Source organism: Brachycentrus maculatus, unplaced genomic scaffold, assembly GCF_059751285.1.
Source record: "Brachycentrus maculatus isolate JH-2025_06_01 unplaced genomic scaffold, ASM5975128v1 h1tg000849l, whole genome shotgun sequence".
In the NCBI taxonomy this organism is placed as follows: domain Eukaryota; kingdom Metazoa; phylum Arthropoda; class Insecta; order Trichoptera; family Brachycentridae; genus Brachycentrus; species Brachycentrus maculatus.
The window spans coordinates 78,584-98,206 of NW_028281576.1; the positions used below are offsets into that span (position 1 = coordinate 78,584).

At 31.0% G+C, this 19,623-nt stretch overlaps 1 protein-coding gene across 1 annotated transcript in view; it reads left to right on the top strand.

Annotated features, from left to right (window-relative positions):
- The first annotated feature begins 15,551 nt into the window (after positions 1–15,551).
- KaiR1D (Kainate-type ionotropic glutamate receptor subunit 1D) overlaps positions 15,552–19,623 on the top strand; it is a 226,646-nt gene continuing 222,574 nt past the window's right edge. The window contains exon 1 of the mRNA XM_088275369.1: positions 15,552–15,644. The gene's annotated coding sequence lies outside the window, so the exon portion shown is untranslated. The remainder of the gene's footprint in view (positions 15,645–19,623) is intronic.

A 19,623-nucleotide genomic window follows, 5' to 3' on the forward strand; every position in this document is an offset into this window, starting at 1 on the left:
ACATACATACCTATTTCTCTAGTTCTCCCATACAAACTGGCAGGCCGGCTGTTACCTCCTTACTCTTTCTCATACCCTGGTATTAGGAGTCAACATTATAACGGGCTATTTTAAGAATTTTATTTTCTTTAATTAATTAATTATTTAATTTTCTTGATATATCATTCACTCCTTTCAACAAAGTCATATTAAAACAAAAAACAAGATTTTTCAGGAGATCGTTATTAAAGTGTAAAAATATAATAAAATGTATTAAAAATAAATATCGACCATACATAAATAAACTAACATTTTTTTTCTATAATAACTCTTAAAATGTAGGAAATCCAAAATGTGTGAATATTTTTAAAAACATACTTGTTGTGTATTTTGTATATTAAAAGCATTGTTAACATTGTGGTTAGACTGACTTCTCCTTATTATCAATCGTTCACTTTATATAATACTATTTTCAAAAACGATCAATTTTATTACTAACGGTTACGAAATAATTATTCCATCATCGGGTCGAATGTAGACTTAAGTGTATATATATATATATATATATATATATATATATATATATATATATATATATATATATATATATATATATATATATATATATATATATATATATATATATATATATATATATATATATATATATATATATATATATATATATATATATATATATATATATATATATATATATATATATATATATATATATATATATATATATATATATATATATATTATTTATTTATTTTGGGTAAGTCTTTGTTATAGTTGTCTATATTGAAGTAGTGTTTTTTAATGTGATATTGCATAACGTGAACTATAAACGATAAGGAGAGTGCTATACTTATTGAGATATATTTTTTTAAATTAAAATTTGTAAATTTTGAAAGACCATGATATTTTAACACGCGGTAAATTATTTTTCAACGCCTGACAATCAACTATAAATTTATTAAACTTGGTTCAAATTGTGACTATAAATTATATCGTTAACTAACCCAAACGTGCCTTTCACTTAGGTAATCAATAAATTATTGATGTAAACAATTTATCTGTTAAAGGTAACCCTGAAAATACCACAGAATCTATCAACAAAACATTCCACTATCAATTCTAATAGTTTATGAAACTTAAATTGTCCTTAATATTATTTGGCGTTCCTCAACAAAAGGAATGAGGAAATTCTAGAGTTGGGGAAAATTTCACTGGAACTGCGAATGATTAAACCCTCAAACGCCCTAAGAGCAAATTAAATGATTTGATGAGGATATTATAAAAGGTTTTTTTAAAAAAAATTTGTATTTTTAGTTGGGAATTGTATTTATGGTTGTAATAGAAGGACAGGAATACCAAAGAAAACGTGACATGGTCTAGAATTATATATTTTAATCATGCCTAGTTTTCCCCGGTCTTCCTCTGTTTCTATGTAATTCCTGTCACAGTAGACCTCAAAAATTTATTAATCTGATATTTTTAACTCATATCGAGTGCTTTAACTACATTTTCGTAAATTTTTAGATATTTGGTGTATGTTAGGTCAACTGAACGTTATCTACAAATATAAAGAAACAAAAAATTTAAAAAATAAATTGCGCCTAGTTTTCAGGCGTATAAGAAAGACGCTTTCTTCATCAAATTTTCGAAATGAACTGAACTCCTAAAACGCTAACTTCTTAATTTTGACAAAGCATAAAGTTTTGAAACGATTTAATGCATTATTTAATCGTGTTTTTAAATGTATAATACTATTTTTGATTCGGCATCGGTTAAACACGATTCGTCAATATCCAATTCGAACCCCGCCCACTCCTTTCATCCTACAAGTATATAAGTTGATTCGATTATAGGTCTAATTTTAATGTACGTTTAACCTCGGCTCGTAACGCATGTCTGTATTGAAAACTATGGTGCATGTAGGTCTTCGGGTCGACCAAAAATCGCATGTGTTAGACATTTTGTGTAGTTTTGAGTGTGTAAATGGTGCTATGGTGGTGAAGGGTAGTATTGTTTGCATGCTGTGTTAGTGATTGTCCTGACGAAGAGACGGGTACGTCTCGAAACCGGTAGACGTAAAAATCTCGGTGAGTGGTTATATACTAATTTTATTAACATTTTTGTAAAAATAATAAATAAGTAAAAATGACTAACCACAAAGTAAATGCTTAAAATATTAATAATATTGAGAATAGTATAATACTAATTTAGAATTTCAGATAGAACCGTTAATTAATAAAAAAAAAAAGTTGAAAAAATCTTCCAAAAAAAGATGTGTTGAGATGGTTTGGACATGCGATTCGAATGAGTGAAGGAACGACAGTAAAACTAATTATTGAGATTGTTGTTGAAATGGAATCGGTGGAATCGTTTCTTTGAAAAAATCAATAATTAGTTTTTTTTTCAATTCTGGAGAAACTCGAAATGTATTAAATAAAATCAAACATATCATAGTCATACAGGAGAAAGTGACCAACTATCAAAACGCAAAATATTCAGGAGGGCCATTTAAGTCACTTTAGCTTGGCAAGAAAATAAACATCAATGCAGTAAGTCATTTTTAACAAGTCAATATATATATTATATTTTGACATCTCATCAAAGATGAAGAAGAATATGGAAGTCTGGACATTTACGGGGCTGACGACCATGATGTCTCTAGTGAAGTTCTAGTGATTCAAGAACAAGGTTTCTAAATTGGTTCATATATACAGAACTTCCAAGAATTTGAGTGGTGTGGTTGTCAATAATGGGTAAAATTGGTAAATGTTACACGTGTGTAAAGTGATCACTTGAACCAGCCTATGACGGTCGTCAGCCCTGTAAATGCCCAGACTTCCATATTCTTCTTCATCTTTGATGAGATGTCAAAAAATAATATGAAAATAACTCCTCTAATTGGAGATAATCAAGATTTTGTGAACAAGTATTTGGACACACTCAAAATGTTGTAAGTCAATATATTATACTTCTAAGTTTAAAATCCTTTGGGATTTTTTCAGGGCAGTATTAAGCTAGTAAGATATCAAACAGTCAATGATAATGATATGATAATGATAACGTTTTTGTAAAAAATGCACTTGATCACTATCTCCTGTAAAACTACGATATTGTGTTCAACGATACGGTTAACACCTTACCAAGGTGTTTGTATCTCCGGGCTACAAATAGTTTTCGTTCATCAATCTCTAGCACTTCACCATGAAAGGAATAGTGCCGAATTACTCGGGCGGTATTGGATTATGGCCGTAATCTGTTTTTGCACGATTATTCAGAGTAATTGTTCGGAAGAGTCGCAAACGTTTCGCAGGGTGATTTACACCCCTAGGTGCTATAGATACCCGGTTATGTTTTCGGTAAACCCCCGTCTCCGAGGAAAGACAAGTATGTCCTGGAGACGTACTAGAGATTTCGGAAGCGGAAAATTTGCTGCGATAATTAAGTTGACCTACACAACATTATGACTCGATCCAAATTTAAGGGGTGTATCCCAAAATGGAGTTATTTAATCTAAATTTTATTTATAAATCAACACACAATACAAAAATACACACACACTGATATACACACATGGAATTGGTCAAAAAATGTAAATTGACTGCATGCAGTCCAAGTGCGATCTCTCAGACCAATGTGCGACAAAACGACGCATGATAGATGTTCGAATGGTGAAATAAGGATATAATGCAAATCTGAGATAAGCATTATCGATACATTTAAGAAAGGTGCGTTGAGATGGTTTGAACATGTAGGACAAATGTATTTAGAAAGAAAAGTAAAACATATTTATGATGTAAAAATGATTGGTAATAGGAGCAGAGGGAGACCAACAAATAGTGGGCATAATCAAGTATGTCAAATATTTTAATGTGGTCAAATCAGGAGTCATAATAACTGGCAGATGTATGAGCAGATTCATAAATTTGGAAGAGGCAATAATAGTGCGCAAAGACATTCCTAGTAGGTAGAGAGAATAGAACGCCATACCAGAAGCAGTGTGGTGGTTGGTTTGATAATACAACGCTAAAAAAAGGTAATGTAAAATTACAATTGAGATTCAATATTACCCATTTTTCAATCGATACAATGTCATGTCAAAGTTTGTTTTTTTTTTGCTGAAGAAATGGGAGGTGAAGATTAACCGTAATCCATTATTTATCGTCGACTTTTGAAGGATACAAAGCGACTTTTGAGTCGAGCCTGTCGAATTCACCGCTAGATGTCATTAGTATTCCGTCCATGAACCGGTATGCGATGAGATGTATTGCCTTTGAAGGAAACCATACGTCAGGACCGCGATCCGTTTCATTTGTTCTGCTAAACTTACACCCTTCAAATGAAGGCCGTTCCTACAAACCGATATACTCTCAATTGCGGAAACCCACCCCTTCTGATATTTCAGCACGAACAAAAGCTACCCTGAGCTGAAATTAAATCTACGTTTTTGAAAAATTTAAAGTCTGGGTATGCACTTTACACACGTGCAACATTCACCATGCTACCCATGATCGACAACCACACTAATCAAATTCTTGGAACTTCTATATATGTGTCGCCTACTTTCGAAATCCGCCAGATCCATGTAAGTCGATTTTCCAAAACATGCAAATTCTCCGGGTAACATTTATGTTTAAAAGATTTGTCTATCCAAAAATGTTAAAATAAAAAAATAAATCTTATAAGTTTAAATCTTATGTTAAAATGCTCTATTATGAAATAGAGAGTTTTAACATTTTTTTTGGGTTTTTTCAGTATTTAAAAAAAAATACGAGACACAAACCCATAACGACGACATCATAATTTTTGACCTATCCCCGCTCTCTGATTGGCCGATATGGGTCAGAAGGCAAGTTCCGTGAATATAGCGGAATTTGAAATACAACGCGGTTTTTAAGTATTTTTGAGCAGGGTTTTCAAGTAAATAAATATTTTAAACAATAAAACCCACAGTTGGTATGCCGATAGAGAATTTATTTTAAAATCTTACAAAATTGGGTCTGGTGGATTTTGAAAGTAGGCGACACATATTATATATGATCCAATTTCGAAACATTGTTTATTGAATCACTAGAACTTCACTAGAGACATCTATTGGTGAGATGAAAGATGCTTTGTATAAAGGTACTACTTAAATATTTGAGACTCCTTCATATCGCTCATTTGGTGAAACAATTGCTTAATTACACATTTAGATTTATTACAGGAAATGCCAATCAGGCGTTGTAGCAACAAAAATGGTGCCATTTTACAATGACTCTCGCGCCACCTAGCAGCATTTCACCAAAAAAACAATTCTGTGTATGTTTCTCCCGATATAAATAGTTTTTCCGCATATTAACATAATTAAAATGAGTTAAAATGATTAAGAAAACATTTGTTTTAATACCACTTGAGTTTATTAATGACTACTAATTTCGGAAGCATATTTCCATCGTCAAGTCTGAATAATAAGTTATTATCCAGACCTGACGATGGAAGTTTAGACTAAACTCAAGGGGTATAAAAACAAATGTTTTCTTAATCAATTTAACATGTCTTACCACAAAGTTAATGCCGAAACAATAAACAAAATACATATGAGTTCATTAGAGTCATCTATAATTGGATTGACTTTTATTTGGATGTGTGCGAGATCCTAACCAGATTATTTAAAACACTGGAAAATGCCTGGAAACATGAATTTTATTTCTTTATGTAGATTGTTTTCCAGGCACATTATTTTATCCACAACATTTTGAGTGTGTCTAATACTTGTTCACAAATCAAGGTTTCTCCACATAATGAGTTATTTTAATTTTTATTTTACATGTTTAAGTATTTTTTGGCAAGTTTTCTAATTCAAAATATTTTTAATATATCCAAATTTTTGTCAGCAAACTCTGAATTTCATTCCGCTCAGAAGTTATTTCAATGAAGATTTTTTGTTGTTGATATAAATTAAAGAAATCTTGATAAAAATAACCTTTTCGCAGAGCAAAATCCTGAATTTGTGATCTGGAATTTGGACGCAATCCAAATATTGTGAAATTCTTATTTTTATTATATATTACTATTGTTACTCTTTATGATACCTTTGTATCAAATATTAAAAAAAAACAGATATGGATCACTGTTAGGATATCTGTTAAAAGTAGGCAATTGTTCTGAACCATTTTTGCAAGGATTGTGAAGACATTACTTATAATATATGTTATAATATTGTTTGTGAAATAATTTTCAAGAAATGAATTAAACTTTCCCAAAAACCAAACTGATTCTAAAAAGATGAAATTTTCAGTCTTATTCATGAAATACGTTATGTATTTATTGAATGTTTTTATACATACATACTTTTGCTTTATTCTTACTGCGAAATCCATTTTTTTCTTACGAATATAATATCTTGAACTTTTAATGTAATGTTTTGCTGTTCAATCTTTTATCAACCCTTACTTAATGATATGGTAAATATTCAGTTACAACCCCTTCGACAAAATTGAATGTTAATTATTTTTGTATATACTGTGTATGTTATACTAATGTACAGGAATTATAGCAATATAAATTCAGGGGACACTCTGAGACTGCATTTGTGGTTATTGAACCAGAGTGCAATTTGAATTCGTACGTCATTTTCTATTTACGTATTCCAGATGCATTTACAGGACTTACCGCATTTTATCTCACGACCGTCCGCGCTGGAAATACTTGGCCACTTTTATCGGATTACGGGTGGTGGGTAGGAGCTATATGGGGTCTGTGTGCACATGTGCAATGTCCAGAGAGAACGTTTGTTTATCGGTTTAAAGATAAAAGTAAGTCACTACCAATTCGCTTTATTGCCATTTTCAATTTTGCTTGCTAGAAAATAAATTGTACTTACTGCCTTAGCTGCCCATTTCGGGCGATATTTTGAAATGAATACTGACATCTTCCGAACATATTTACTACGGGAAACCCATGAACTCCAGTCAATATTATTTCTCAAAACATTTTTATCCCTTTCGCATTTCACCATTTCATGGTGCATTCATATATATTAAAACAAATTATATTAAGTATGATAAAAGTAAGACAAATGTATGGAATGAAGTATGGAGTTTGCAAAAGAAGGATGAAAGTTGACTGAATGCAGTCAAAATGCGGTTTATCAGTGCGTCAATAAAATGGTTGAATTAAATGAATGCAAGGCTGAGATACGCTTATTTACAATATAAAGAAGAATATGGAGTCTAGGCAGTTACGGGGCTTACGACCGTCATAGGATGGTTTAAATGATCACTTTATACACATTTAACATTCACCAATTTTACCCATGATTGACAACCACACTACTCAAATTCTCGTGATTTCTATATAAAGATTGCATACTAAAATAAGGATAAAATAATAAAAATTATATCGTAAAAGGGTTTAAAAATGTATGTATGATAAGATGGGTGAATGTATGAAGAATAAAAAGAGTCTGAAATAATTATAAAAGAAATGGTTTGTTTATTGTAAGAAAATGTAAATATATTTATATGATGTAAATTTAGTGTTAAAAAAGTTTCTACTAAATTAAATAATCTAAATATTTAAAATAAAAATATTATTTAAAATAATTTTTTCAATACAGGTACGTTTTGAACGAATCCTTAGGTAGGTACATCAGTACGTTAAACCTTTTCGCTTGAAAAAGGACGAAATGTATCACCGTTCGTAAAGTTTGTTCCTCAAAAGGAATCCAAAAACACAGGGGACGTTGTATTTTGATCTCCTAATCCTTTTTTGACCCTTAACCTCGAAAGGGTCTCATACATATAAAATTCTAAGTTCCTGGTGGCGGTCGAGTGGGTGGGTATGAACCCACCCTTTCAACCCTCTCTGACCGTAAGGTAATCCCTCTTCCGGCCAGAACCAAGCCTTAGATTAGCGAGGCTCTCATCAACTTGATTAAAGAGTGCGAATTGTCGGATTGTGGTTCTGTGGTTAGTGTCGCGGACTTTCGAGTTTCTGGGTTCGAATCCACTCTTTCACAAATTGACGCCTGTTTTTAATGTCGCTTAGGCTTACAGAAATAGTATGAAATTGAAGTATTTTTGTGAATAATAAAAACACAAATACATAACGTAAAGAAAAAAAATATCCCCATAAATAGGTTTAAAACGATTAATTTAAAGCGGGGTGATGGTTAGTTAGTTAGTTAATTTTAATGTCCCAGCAGAGACGAAAAAGTTTTGCAAATGAAGGTTTGGAATTTTGAGCATTTATTTAAAGTATGACCAATGGGTCACTGTAACGTTTTCTGTGACCTGATCAGGATAAAACAAGTTATTTTTGACATTTAAATAAAGATGAAGAAGAATGCAAAAGTCTGGGTATTTACAGGGCATATAACCTGTCAAAGGCTGGTCACTTTACACACGTGCGACATTCAATTTTCTACCCATGATTGACTACCTCACTACTTAATTTTTTAGAACTGCTACATATATCATGATTCTCATGACGCTGTACATATTAGTTCACAAGAGCCATCTATGTTGGATTGATAAAACTTTTACTAAGCAGAGATTATTTCTTAATGTATGCAACATCTGAACTCCGGATTTTTTTAGTGCTGGGAAACGTCTGAAAATATGTATTTTTAATTTTTTGCAGCTTTTTATATGGTCAGTTAATTTTACATTTATTTTTTATTTTTATACACATCTAGGCTCATTTTTTTTAACCAAAACTTCATAGGCGGTGATTTGATTACCGATAATTGTACCTCGGTGTTTTAAAATGATGCTGAACGCATTGAAATACGTGTCACTATAGATTTTAAGAAAAAAACGATTTATCACGAAAAAATATTTTTCGTTGTTTAATAGTAATTTATTTAATCGTTGAAACGTATTGAAATAATTACTATATGAAATTGGAAAATAAATTCCTGCACCCAGTTTTCAAGCAGTCGTATAAATATTTAAATAGCTGTTTTGAACTGAAATTTAATTGTGTATAACTAGGATTATCTCCACAGACAAATAATAATGCATATTATTTATATAATCCATTCCCATAATTCGCCCCATATATTCGCCATGGATAATACACTTAAAATGATATTTATCAGCGAATTATTATCCACCTTCTAGTGTTGAGGTTAGCTCATTTGGCTGCCATGTTGGAGGTCTTAGATTCGATTCCCAGGAGATTTAAAAAAATAAGGTGATTTTCAATCAAACATTTATTTCATTTCAACCCTGGAGTGATAAAGTGATCACTTGTTTGCACCCTGCAGAACTCCACCGACAAGACAACTAATATGGCTAAGACGTGTCTTCGATCTGCAATAACAACTGCTTTTTTCAAAATTATATTATCAGCCCGTAACCAGCGCACTTTATTTGGCGAACGTGCCTTTGCTGTTGCGGTACCGATAGCGTGGGTTGCTCTTCCACCAGTAGTTATGAGGTAGTATTTTACGAAAATGGCGCCATAGAAATTATCCACATTTATTATTATTATTTTTATATTGGTGGGACTCATAAAAAAAAAACAAAAAAAAATATTATAGAATAAAATAATAACCATGAATTTTTTCCACTTGAATTTTATTTGACCGGGTAACCGTGTTTTATCTTTACCGACATCATCAGACAGGAGAAATGTCACTACAAAACATACATCTAAAAAATATGTATATTTGAATCTATTTTTATTTCCGAATATATTTTTGACAAATGAATGATTTTTTTATAAAAAAAGGCATGAAAGGCATGTGTGGTGTTCCATCCTCTATCCCTACTCTTGGAGGGTTACAGCAGTATGGTGATACACTAATAATAATTGTGATAGTAGTTTAAAGCCAGATAAGAGCTATTTTCGTGGAATCTCGTATCGATTCTGTGGTGTTTTTCCAACATTTTGACCTGTTATCGTATTACGAGGTTATCTGAAATGTTATTTTTTGACATCTCATCAAAGATGAAAAAGAATATGGAAGTCTGGGCATTTACGGGGCTTACGACCGTCATAGGCTGGTTTGAGTGATCACTTTACACACGTGTAACATTCACCAATTCTACCCATTATTGACAACCACACTACTCAAATTCTTGGAAGTTCTATATATATGAACCAATTTAGAAACCTTGTTCATGAATCACTAGGACTTCACTAGAGACATCTATTGGTGAGATGTAAAGAAGCTTTTAATTAAGCAGAAACTCTTATATTAGATGTCTCTAGTGAAGTCCTAGTGATTCATGAACAAGGTTTCTAAATTGGTTCATATATATAGAACTTCCAAGAATTTGAGTAGTGTGGTTGTCAATAATGGGTAGAATTGGTGAATGTTACACGTGTGTAAAGTGATCACTCAAACCAGCCTATGACGGTCGTAAGCCCCGTAAATGCCCAGACTTCCATATTCTTTTTCATCTTTGATGAGATGTCAAAAAATAATATGAAAATAACTCCTGTAATTGGAGATAATCCAGATTTTGTGAACAAGTATTTGGACACACTCAAAATGTTGTATCTGAAATGTTGTTATTAAGTTGTACAATAAAAAAGACTTCTTATTGCGTATCATAAATAAATTATTACCATATAACAGTCTTATATAGAAATACCTCACCTAAAAAGATTTAAAAAAATCATACTTAAAAAAACCTTGTAAATACCATTTTTCCTTGATATTTATCTAACACGTATTGGGATGCATTCCGCATCATTTGCAAACACAGGTGGTACGTTAAATAAGGTTTTAGAAAATGATGTAAAATGTGTTATTTTCAACGAAATACGTGTCACAAAAGATTTAAAGAAAAGGTGGTTTTTACTAGCCAAAACTTATATGAAATGGATAGATATATCAACAATGTGAATGTTACATAGATTACAATGATTAAAAAAAATATGTACTTGTTTTTTACCACTTGATTTTTATTAAAGACTACATGTTTCATGAGTCTGCCTCCATAGTGTAATGGTCAGCACGCTCGGCTACCGTTCTGGAGGTCCCGGGTTCGATTCCCAGGGGGGTCGAATAAATATAAGTGATTTTTTCACTGTAATATTTATTGAATATTACCCTGGACTGGTACCTAAAGCGAAGGGCTGATCACCTTTCCTTCGTGTGTAAACGATCAAGATAACACTGTGTTCACATAAAGCAGTGCCCTATGCACCATTGGGGTGCGGATAAGGGATTTATTATTATTATTATTATGTTTCAGAAGTTAAACTACCATCATTCAGGTCTGTAAAGTTATTATACAGACCTGAATGATGGAAGTTTAACTTCTGAAACATGTAGTCTTCAATAAAACTCAAGTGGTAAAAACCAAGTGTTTTCTTTAAGTATTGTAACATGTCTTACCACAAAGTTAATGCCGAAACAATAAATAAAATTACATTGATTAATTAAAGATTTCTTTAAAAATGCTTAAAATTAATACTGCGCTGTAAAAAAAATCCCGAAAAAACTCATTTAAAATTTTTATAATTTTTTTTATAATCAAAACTTTTGTAATTTTAGTGTTTTTTTATTGATATCTCAAGGCTGGTCTGAATGATTGCTGTTATTAGCCCTGTAAACTTCCTGTCTTTTATATTCTTACATTTTCACAATATATTGTGATATCAATAAAAGATCATCGTATATGGTAAATAACTCTTTAGTGAAGCAAAGTTCATAATTTGTAAACAAGAATTTAAAATATCGTAATTATTCCTTTTTTAATGAAAATTAGGACTTTTTATAAAATAAAACTTGCATTAGTAAATTAATTTAATAAAAATTGATTATAATTTATGATATAAGGAAAGAATGCAAGGCTGAGATAAGCATTATTGACAAAATTAAGATAAATATGTTGAGGTGGTTTGGGCATGTGGAACAAATGATTGGAGAAAAATTTGTTGAACAAATTTACAAAACAAATGTCGCTTGTAATAGAAGTAGAGAGAAAACAATGAAAACTTGGCGTAGTCAAGTGTTTAAATTTTTTTTAAAGGGGTGATTCGAAATAGTAAACATTTCAATACGTACGCATTTTCAATAAGTGGTTGAAAAAATATTTTTTTGCTAGAAAAAGTCCGCCAAGCCGAGATGCTTCTGTATCCTAGATGTTCAGATCTGGAAATGCGGTGGGACAGCTTTCAATAGTTGAAATAAATGGCGGGTATGTATGAGGAGATGCATGAATAAGGAGATGCGAAGATTGTTTGTAAAGACAGAGGTGTGACGTCCTATCATCTCTGCCTACCCCTGTTGAAGCGGCGTGATAGTTAGTTAATAAGTTATTTTTTGACATCTCATCAAAGATGAAGAAGAATATGGAAGTCTGGGCATTTACGGGGCTTACGACCGTCATAGGCTGGTTTAAGTGATCACTTTACACACGTGTAACATTCACCAATTCTACCCATTATTGACAACCACACTACTCAAATTCTTGGAAGTTCTATATATATTAATCAATTTAGAAACCTTGTTCATGAATCACTAAAAAAAAGCTTAATAAAAAGCTTCTTTACATCTCACCAATAGATGTCTCTAGTGAAGTTCTAGTGATTCATGAACAAGGTTTCTAAATTGATTAATATATATAGAACTTCCAAGAATTTGAGTAGTGTGGTTGTCAATAATGGGTAGAATTGGTGAATGTTACACGTGTGTAAAGTGATCACTTAAACCAGCCTATGACGGTCGTAAGCCCCGTAAATGCCCAGACTTCCATATTCTTCTTCATCTTTGATGAGATGTCAAAAAATAATATGAAAATAACTCCTGTAATTGGAGATAATCCAGATTTTGTGAACAAGTATTTGGACACACTCAAAATGTTGTAAAGTTAATAAGTTAATTAGGATTTATGATTATTATCATCCCTTTTTTTATTTTCTCACCCTTAAATTCCTGAATAACATCCTGTTCCCTCCCCCAGAAACTGTTTGAAAAGCCTCAATATTCCTCCTAATTTGATCAGTTGTGTTTGCTCTGCATACAAATTACCGAAGTCCAAGATAACTCTAGAGCTTTGTTGTTCAACACCCAGTTAACTCCAACTGTCAGATTACGGCATAGTTATACTCAAACATCCCTTATGGCTAAAAGTTAATCACTTCGAAGTACTTCGAGTTCAATCTACAATCTTTGAAGAAATTATAGCGGGTAAAAGTAATATATACAACATTTTTAAAAATTAATTAATTAACACTCTCCTTATCATTCGTCGTTTACTTTGTGTAATACCACTTTTATAAACACTAATTTGTGACTACCGGTTTCGGAATAATCACGAGGACATAACGAAATACATGTAGAGCCGATAAACACTATTAAATTTGGAGTAAGGTCCTTAAAATATATTGCCTATACCCCAATTAACCAGCTGCCTGACATATATAAAATAGAACCCATTCGGGGATTCTTAATAAATGATCTGAAAACATACTTTTTGGAAAGATATTTATATCAGTCATATTTTCTTATTTTTTTCCTTATATTTTTTTAATATTTTCTCATTTGTTATATTTTCTATTTTTTTTTCTATTTTCTCATTTGTTTATTTTAAATATGCTTTTAACCTTATGTGTTTCTCATTTATTTCTTTTAAATATGCTTCCAATGCCTTATTGATATACCTGTTTATTGTTTTTATATTTTGCTAGGTATTAGTTTTGGTTTTTAAAAAAAATCTTTTTTGTTACTCTATTATTTGTGTTCTAGTCTTTTTACCATCAATCCCATGTCTCAAAATGAGAAATTTAAATTACTCATCGGGAATATTATATGTACGTATGTATGTTATATGTTTTGAAAAATATTTTTAATTTTTTTTTTTTTTAAAATATTACTGTAAGGGTTTATCAAGTACCCCCTTTCGGAGCATGCCTTGCTTTTAGATATTTCGATTGAGTATAGTTAAGGGATGAATTGATTCAAACCACTAAATCGATTTCCCAAAGGCTTGATTTACTTCCGAGAGAGCATTAAATTTGTAGTAAGTTCCTTACAATTACCTGGGATATCAGAGAATTTAGGCTATTCCTCTGGAAACTTACTGAACCAGCCATAATGATGATGGTAATCAGGAGAAATCATTGAAAAAATAAATAAATAATATTGCAAGGTGCCGGTGATTCAGGGTTGAACTCTTTACGTACAAACTAATTTCCCATTAATCATATTCTGTATTGCTTTGAGGTTATGTTATGTTGTACTGCTCGCAAGTTTCTAATTATTTTGATAACATATGAGAGCTTTTGTAATAAACTATGTATCTGATCCCATCAACGATAAACAAACAACTTTCATTAAAGACCATAGAGAGAATTATACATCAAAGGCAATATTAGATCATATCTAAAAGTCAATTTTAATAATGATCTGGATTAGATCAAGGGGATTTACTAAAACAAACAGGGAGAGACTACCCTTTGCCTTTCATCCAATATTTATATTAAATAATCTATAATTGTTTTGTTAAAAAAGGAGAGTAATCTAATTTTTTAGTTAAATGATTATGAAAGAGAAATTTCAACTTAGGATTCTTGTTTTTCTTTATGATTATTTATTATAATAATAGACACTGGTTAATTTACTCCAGGGATAGAACGTCATTATCATATCGCACACTCCTTCCAACGATGTCATATCGCTCACTCCTTTCAAGAACGTCATAAATGAAAAATCGTCAATTTTCAGTTGTGCATGTTTTCGGAATATCCAAAAAATGTGCTATATCCCAGCAAAAGAGGCATATTTTCAACTCAATATTTACCCGCTACAGGACAGAAAGTGTTGCTTTTACATTTTGAAGAAAATGTACTGTTAACTTTTTTTTTTAAAGTATACAAAATATTTTTCAAATGGTGAAAATCTTCACATTTTACCTTAAATGATCTGTTGCACAGTAAAATGTTCAATTAGTGGCTTGATATTTATTTTGAATATATTGTATTATATTTTTTAACTTTAAAAACGTTCTCCTGAAAAATCAAGTTTTTTGATTTATGACGTTCTTGAAAGCAGTGAGCGATGTATAAAAAAATTTCAATTTTCAGTTGTGCATACTTTCGGAATGCCCAAAAAATGTATTATATCCCAGCAAAAGTGGCATATTTTTAACTTAATATTTACCCGAACAGGGAAAAAAGTGTTGTTTTTCGTTTTGAAGAAAAGGTATTGTTTAATTATTTTTTTTCAAATATATTAAAAGAAATTTAAATGGAGAATAAACAATCAGGTTTTACCTGTAAAGAACTGTAGCACAGTAAACAGCTCAATAAGTAGCTTGATATTTATTTTTAATATATTTTATTATATTCTCCAACTTTAAAAACTCCTAAAAAACATAAAGCATTAAAATTAACATTAAAATAATGTAAATAATTTTTTCACAATATTGCATGTTATAACACTTTCTTTCAAAATTGCGATAAACCTTTTATAATTCCGCAAAACAAGATCTACGCAATTCTATTTGACTGATATGTAAACATTGATATAAAAGGTTATCAAAGTTCACGTACGTTTGATTTGGATACGAAAATAAAAACAAGCGAAAACCGATCGACCACATTTACTTAGTTTGGTGTAGGATATCGTTTTGCAAAGGTGTCTTAATAATTTGTTCTTGCAATTTGTGTATCAAATTTGAAAAATAAAATATCCTGAAGTTGTGAGTACAAATTACTTTTTAAATTATTTTATTAATACGAAAACCGGTATTAATGTATTAAAGATGTCCTATTTTGAGATATATTTAAACATATTTTAGTTACTATACAGACCTGAATGATGGAAGTTTAACTTCTGAAACATGTAGTCTATAATAAAACTCAAGTGGTAAAAAAACGAAGTGTTTTCTTTAATCATTATTTAAACATACGTGTATTCGTTACAATAAAATAATATCGAAATTAAAAATTTGGAGAACACATTTCATGGGAAAATGAACCTTTGCAGTGTAATTAAGGTAGCGTCGACAGGTGGAAGAAAGCCTTTGAAAGTAGCCCTGATTAGAGAGGCCTTGTAATAAGGGCGGAATTCCAATTACTCCCCCGTTTCATCTGGTCGGATTACATTAAGATTCCAATATAAGAGCACACGGTTCTATAATTAAATTTGCATCTATTTATATACACGACTTTCGGCCTTGATGTCATATTAGTTAAAAAAAAGCAATGATAGAAAAAAAGTATGACTTTAGTTATTTATTGATTTGGCGTTTAATTTCGTTTGATACTGCCCTAACAAGGCGAAACAATTGTCACAATATAAAAATTAATATAAATTATAATATAAATTATATAAATTAATAATACAGAATAAAAAATTATTAATATAAATGATTTTTTTATGTGTTTTTGTTAATAAAATACAACTAAGTTGACTCAAAAAATCTGTGTTTGATTTAACATTAATACATATATGACTTTAGTTTTAGATTTTTTACTTTTTTTAATGTTTTTTTTTATTTTCAAAAGAGAAGTATTTGTGTTTTTATTATTTACAAAATTACTTCAATATCATACTATTTACATATGTGACCCCAAGGCGCTCATTTTTAGAAATAGGTATCAAATGGTGGTAGAGTGGGTTCGAACCAAGAAACTCTGTCTCAAGATTCCGCGACACTAACCACGGAACCACAACCCGACATTCTATTACTAAAAAAAAATCATTTTTTAATGATGATAAAATAGTAATAATATTTCTAAAGCAACTAATAAATATGTATATGAAAAAAATGGTAAAACAGGGTGGTAAAAAATTAATCACCCTATCCGTAGATGTTTTAATTTTCGCTTATGACGTCGTACGTCAATCGTATTTGAAATTTGTGATGCAGACAGCTGCAGTTTACAAACAAATTGATAAAACGGGCAGAAATGCGTATCAATCATGGATACAACTTTCCTCTTTCGACACCTTAACAAAGATGAAGAAGAAAATCATTGTCTAGGTATTTACAGGGCTGGTTAAGTAATAATTTTACATATGTGTAAAATATACCATTCCATCCAAAATTGACAAGCCACACTACTGAAATTTTGGAGAGTTATACTAAACATATATGATCAATCTCACGGCGTTCCATGATAACGTTTACAAAAGCTTTTATTTTAATTTGATGTAGAAAGCTTTTATTTTAAATATTGTAAACAATTTCTCTCGTCTTTCTTAAACTGATTTCTTTTCTCGACATATGATATAGAAGTAGGATAAATTAAAGCACAGTCACCATTATTTGACTCTTTGTGAAAAAGTTATATAAATATCAAAAGCCCTTTCAGCCAACGATTTCATATCGATTTCCTCGAGCTTTTTTTCTTTCGATGAGTCTACGGATAGGGAAAGAGCTTTTCCTTTTGGGCAGTGACATCAAGCTCTATTTACCTCACCCTAGAGAGTTCGATCCGGCTCAAAACACAATGCATCCCCCCGAGTAAGGCTTTATTCCGAAGGCTGCGATCTTCTTGCAAACACACCTCTTATTGGAATGGCGACAGATGTGTATTTATGGGAGTTTCGGACAAAGGCTATTTAAATTGTGTGGTGCGCTTTAGACATTCAAATGGATTTAAACCCCATTTAAATGCAAGTAAACACTGACTGCAGATTCTTGGGATCTAAATTTAGTCTAAACAATGCAGCAAATAAAACTAAAACCATTTTTTTGACTGATTTATTTGAATTTTTTGTCTTAAATATTTTGAGCGTCTACAAGATTTTTTTAAGGATGTCACATATAATGATAACGTTAGTTAAATTAGTTCGTTCAATTCCATAGTATCGTAGAAAGCGTTTAGATAATGCCTAGAGGTATTTTTTATATATTTATAGATTTGGCGTTTAATTTGAAGAACTCCATTTTAATTTATGTATCGAATGTTAAATCAAACAGTTTTTTTTAGTCGAATAATTTGTGTTTTATTGTAAAAAACACATAAAAATCTATTTTGTGGCAATTATTTAGCCAAGTTATAGCATTTTCAAACGAATGTCAAACGAAAATGTTCGTTCAAAAATGTCATAACTAGGCTAGACAGTTGTCACAAAATTGATGTGTTTTTTTTTAACAATAAAATACAACTTAGTAGACTCAAAAAATCAGTGTTTGATTCAACATTTAATACATAAATTCTTAAGATATTCTTCATCTATATCGACATATGAATAAAAATCTGAGATGTTACATTATCGACAACATAGTGTTGAGATGGTTTGAATATGTGGAATAAATGGGTAAAGAAAGAACAGTTAAAGAAATGAATGAAGCAAATATAGTTGGAAATAAAATCAGAAGAAGGTATAATCACCGAATATGAATGAGGAGATTTAATAATAAACAATTTTATATTTTATATTTGAGTTATTATTCAGACCTGGCGATGGAAGTTTAGCTTCCGAAACTAGTAGTCTTTAATAAAAACAAGTGTTTCCTTAATCATTGCAACATGTCTTACCACAAAGTTAATGCCGAAACAATAAATAAAATACCAAACCAATAAATTGTACAATGACCCAAATAATGGTCCCTGACTGTTCGTCATTAACACTGACGCGCATGATTCGCTTGACGAACGGTTGACGACCAAAGATTGATCGGGAATCCCGACGAAATGAATTGAATATGGCGAACAAATTGGGCACCCATTATTTTCCATGAAGGATTTATGGTAAGTATGGGGCAAGTCCTACAAAGCATTATTTCTCTAATATATTAATCATTCAGGCTTTCACATGTACCCCGTTCGGAGTACATGGGTGATAAAATTTATGGCCATGCAAAGTGCAACGCAACTAAATGCTCAAATGATGCAACGTAATGAATAAAATATACATTTACAACATTTTGAGTGTGTCCAAATGCTTGTTCACAAAATCTGGATTATCTACAATTAGTGAAGATCTAGTGATTCAAGAATAATGTTTCAAAATTGGTTCATATACTATATTTTGAAACATAAACTTAACATTAAATAATATATATATATATATATATAATACTAAAATTAAAATGTAACTTTGTTTTAAAATAACTGTAAGTATTTTATTATAACTTAATTATAATGTCTACCGGTTTCGAAGCTAACCGCTTCTACATATATCCAAACTGTTAAATACTGATTATTATTAATCAGTTAGTAGAAGAAGCAGTTTGCTTCGAACCCATTAAACATTAAAATTAAGTTATAATACAATATTTAAAAGACATAGAAAGGAGAGTGAACGCTGGAAACATAGTGAATGGTGCACTAAAATTAGTTTTAGCAAATAAAAATCTTTCAGCGGAAGCTAAACTGGCAGTACACAATGGAGTTCTGGTTCCAACCCTTATGTATGGAAGCGAAGCATGGAGTTGGCAAAAGAAGGATGAAAGCAGACTGAATGCAGTCGAAATGCGATCCCTCAGACGAATGTGTGGCAAAACGATGTTTGATAGATGTTCGAATGATTAAATAAGGAAAGAATGTAAGGCTGAGATAAGCATTATCGATAAAATTAAGAAAGGTGTGTTGAGATGGTTTGGACATGTGGAGCGTATGAGTGAAGAAAGAACGGTTTAACAAATTTATGAGGCGAATGTAGTTAGAAAAAGAAGCAGAGGATGACCGAGGAAAACTTGGCACAATCAGGTATGTCAAATACTT